A 4755-nucleotide genomic window follows, 5' to 3' on the forward strand; every position below is an offset into this window, starting at 1 on the left:
TTGAAACCTCGGGGGAAATTTATTGAGTTAGAAGAGCACTCATTTGAGGCTTCAATTCGCTCTGGAAAGAGGAAAAACCGCCAGGTGCACGGCAATTTCACCCACGGCAAGTGGGGAGCATGTGTGCACTTGTAGGCCCGTTTTATCGACTTTTTCCCACTAGAATTGGCACTGGACATTCCCCATATGTCCTCGAGGGTTCTAGTGAACTAATTATGCACTCAGAAGATGCATTAATTGTTCAACAAGACCTCTTGGTGAACGGAGAGGGCACAATGGCGCCATGGCAGAGCATGAGCCATGTGCGGCCTTTTTTTGTGTCTCACTGTCCATTGTCACTATCACTGGAGAGTCACTGGGGATTTTATCACTGGGGAGAGGTCTAGGAAGCCGAACGAGGGTTTTATGCCCTCACTGGTACATTTTTCCACTCGCTCGGAGGAGTCTTGGTGGTTGGGAATGTATCTCGGTGTCACTCTAGTGAACGCCGGTACACTTTTCCCGAAGGTCATTACTGGGCAAACTGGGAATAAATGCACTTCTCTCCTCGGGAGAGAGAACCAACTCTCTCAATCGTTGCGGATGTTCTCGGGGATGTCGTCGCAGTGGCTGCTCGGGTCCAACTCTCTCGTAAACTGCGTTTAACCGGCGGAGGTTCTCAGCTGGGTGGCGCGACTGGCACGCCGTCTAGCTGCCGCTGGGGCGGGCTCATGTAAACGAGCACGCGGGGATTTCGATTTGAAGGGGTTTTAATCTTATTTGGGCATTTCCCCGTTAATTATATTTTTTATGAGTTAACCCAAGGAGTTTTTATCCATAATGACTGAACGATAGGTATCTGGAGTTTCGGAAAGGGGGACTTAAGGCAGTTGTTCGCCTTTTCTTCTCGCGAATGCACTTCACACCTGAGTGAGTGCACTTTTTCGCTGCTGTCANACCGTAGACTTATCCATAACTCGATGCGAAACTCAAAACAGCCGGAGTGTTGTCACCTTCGGCCTCTGCTCCTCGATGTCCCCACGAAAATCCTCGAAAACCGAATAAACGAAATAAACGGGAAAACGAGAAAAATGTTGTCGGGCGCTAGCTGACTTTTGTTCCAGCGGTGTCAACGAACCGCATTAAAGAGAACCATACGAAAACTTAGCCATAATTGGGGAGATCAAGGGAGAGGTTGCGGAATTAGCTCGACTAGCTCGGAGGTATTCGGAGAGCGGGGTAGGATCGGTCGCTCGGTCTTAGGAAGGATGTCGCGAATTTACCATAAGATACAGAAAAATCAAAAGGGAGAATCAGAAAATTAGTTAAATAGGGGATGAGAGAATTACTTCAAATTTACTCCGTAATTTATTCAATTTCCCGATGATATTTCAGCTCAGATAGAATTTCTATTCTTCATAAATAAAATAAATTAATTTCAATTAAATTCAACAAAATTCAATTCAATTAAATTCCCGAGAGTGAGGGTACCTGAATTGACCTTGAGAGAGAGGTTATCGCGAAGGGGAAATGGGGGATCCGAAGAATTCAAGCCAACGATCTCTCCGCATCGTCCAGAGACTGGAGTGCTGGAGGATCCGAAGGCTATAATAATTCCGATGCGATGATCTCGGCGAATCTCCTCAGAATAATAAATGACAATTAATGGGCGAGGGACTCCAATATGCAAATATCACTTAAGAGTGCCATTTTGCCCCATATTCGAGTCCGTCCTCCATCAAGAGCGTCGTGGCATCACAGGGAAATTCCTGGGGCTCGCGAGCTTCAATGTCGTGACTTTCGGGGTCTCGTCTTCCAAGAAATCTTAAATTAATAAATTGAAACCTCGGGGGAAATTTATTGAGTTAGAAGAGCACTCATTTGAGGCTTCAATTCGCTCTGGAAAGAGGAAAAACCGCCAGGTGCACGGCAATTTCACCCACGGCAAGTGGGGAGCATGTGTGCACTTGTAGGCCCGTTTTATCGACTTTTTCCCACTAGAATTGGCACTGGACATTCCCCATATGTCCTCGAGGGTTCTAGTGAACTAATTATGCACTCAGAAGATGCATTAATTGTTCAACAAGACCTCTTGGTGAACGGAGAGGGCACAATGGCGCCATGGCAGAGCATGAGCCATGTGCGGCCTTTTTTTGTGTCTCACTGTCCATTGTCACTATCACTGGAGAGTCACTGGGGATTTTATCACTGGGGAGAGGTCTAGGAAGCCGAACGAGGGTTTTATGCCCTCACTGGTACATTTTTCCACTCGCTCGGAGGAGTCTTGGTGGTTGGGAATGTATCTCGGTGTCACTCTAGTGAACGCCGGTACACTTTTCCCGAAGGTCATTACTGGGCAAACTGGGAATAAATGCACTTCTCTCCTCGGGAGAGAGAACCAACTCTCTCAATCGTTGCGGATGTTCTCGGGGATGTCGTCGCAGTGGCTGCTCGGGTCCAACTCTCTCGTAAACTGCGTTTAACCGGCGGAGGTTCTCAGCTGGGTGGCGCGACTGGCACGCCGTCTAGCTGCCGCTGGGGCGGGCTCATGTAAACGAGCACGCGGGGATTTCGATTTGAAGGGGTTTTAATCTTATTTGGGCATTTCCCCGTTAATTATATTTTTTATGAGTTAACCCAAGGAGTTTTTATCCATAATGACTGAACGATAGGTATCTGGAGTTTCGGAAAGGGGGACTTAAGGCAGTTGTTCGCCTTTTCTTCTCGCGAATGCACTTCACACCTGAGTGAGTGCACTTTTTCGCTGCTGTCACTCTCCCGGGAGTTATCCTGGAGTCATCGTGAACAAATCTAAATAGAGAATAGCCCATGGCGATCCATGCAGACGAGGGGGCTATGTTCATCCACATCATTGGCCTTCCAGCTGCACTGGTGAGTCCAATGACTCCACGAAGCGCCTTAGCCAGGGAGCATGAGTGTTTCACCTCAACCTCTGTGATCAGCAGCCTGCACTCAACGAGATCAGCGAGATCTCACCGGGAAGCTCGGTGTATCGGCTCTGAACCGCGGTGGATCGTCGTCCCTCTCAGGATTCGCGAGATTCCACAATAAAAAAATATAACAAGGAAAATACAATTACTGTACATTTTCCCTCAACCGTAAAACCGAAAATTTATCCCCTTAAATCCGAAATAAACCAGAAAGATAACTGAAACTAAAAGAGAACAAAAACTTTGATATTACTTGAACCGGAGATTTCACTTTTTACTGGTTGTTAGTGTGTATCGACACGTGAATTCAATTATTTATAGAAATCGAACGTTGTTTTCCCCGCGAGGCCCATGCTGATGTTCTTGGAGACCGGTTTCTACGAGCTGGAGCTAACTGGGGTGTTGCATCGCCCTTCCGTAGGGGTGCTAACTTTTTGGGGTTAAGGAAATCGCGATTCTCTCTCCGAAAAGATCAAAATAAGTTCACACTTACCTACTCAATCTTACGATTTACTTAATTCTACGGCGAAGTTGTGTACAGGTGGCGGAATTCTCGAAAATTCCGTCACAAAATTCAATTTTCTTGAGAGAAAAAAATTAGTAATTTCCTAGCCGGGAATCGAACCCGGGACCTCCCAATGTTGCGTCGGGTGCTCTTACCATCTGAGCTACCAGGACACTTACGAATTTCACTCTCAAATTGACTCATATCCGAATGGAGATTCTGTTCAGGTCTCTATCAGAAACTGATCAAGTCCGATCCGAAATTCTGATCAGGCATGTTACGCCTCTGCTTTATGTTTTTTCACTAGGGTTGTTCAAAAAGCTTCCTTATGTGTGCAATCGAAAAATGACCCCGAGAGGTGGTCAACTTCAGAGAGCACTTTCACCCCCTAAAACCCAATATAGGCAGCGTAAAAAAAATACGTGTCCCTTAGTTTTGGGTCCCCTATAACATATTTAAGTTTCAGCGAAATCAGAGGGGGACACCTGCGTAGTGTTCCTTGTAAGTATGTTTCGGTCGGCTAACTCAGCTCAACGCGATTTCACTAAATAATTAATACCTGAGGCCCTATATCGACACACCCTTTAAAAATTTGACCATGAATTCTCTGATAGACACTCTATCACATTTTTTTTCGGATTTTTTAAAATGCGTACACATGTTTTTTATAAACTTTTCATATTGTTTATTAACAAACATGTTGCAAATTGCACTTTTTTCCAAAAATGAAATTTTTATATGAATCGATCATCTTTTAGCAATAAAAGAAGACTCTATAATTTTTTGGATACAACCAATATTTGTCGAGTTATGTTATAAATAATTACTTACCCAGAGACACCTTCAATTTTGTGCTGGATAACTTTTTGAAAAAAAAATTTTTTTTCCTCACGTTTACAACCATTTCTCAATCTCTTCTATGACATATCCGAAAAAAAGGGGAAAAGTAATTTTTGACCTATTAAAATAGTGTGGGATGCCTCATAAGTATTCTGGGCATTGAGCCAATTTTTTATTTCCTTTTCAGGTATTTCTTTTTTATACTTGGACAAAATATTTCTAGCCCCCATATGTATATGCCTTCGGCTCTGGAGGGCTAAAAAATGTCCCCAATAGTTTTCCTGCGTTTAAAATGGAAGCCATGATGATATTCCTGAGTCCTTCACTTTGTAAGGAGGGTTTATGCGTGATTTTTTCAAGTTTTTACGAGTACGATGTGCGAGAAAGCTGCGTGGTGTATCACCTTTCCCTGTATGACGGTCATCTATAGAATCCTCGTCCTCCGAAATTTCAGGTTCATTTCGACGTTTAATGTCTGCT

The 4755-nt window shown here is 44.4% G+C and overlaps 1 non-coding gene across 1 annotated transcript; it reads right to left on the minus strand.

Moving 5' to 3' along the window:
• Positions 1 to 3534: 3534 nt before the first annotated feature.
• Trnal-caa lies at positions 3535 to 3608 on the minus strand. The gene has a single exon. It is a non-coding gene; the product is annotated as a tRNA-Leu (tRNA).
• Between the last annotated feature and the right edge of the window lie 1147 nt (positions 3609 to 4755).

Source organism: Diachasma alloeum, unplaced genomic scaffold (genome assembly GCF_001412515.2).
Source record: "Diachasma alloeum isolate Michigan unplaced genomic scaffold, Dall2.0 Dall_scaffold_01133, whole genome shotgun sequence".
Classification (NCBI taxonomy): Eukaryota; Metazoa; Arthropoda; class Insecta; order Hymenoptera; family Braconidae; genus Diachasma; species Diachasma alloeum.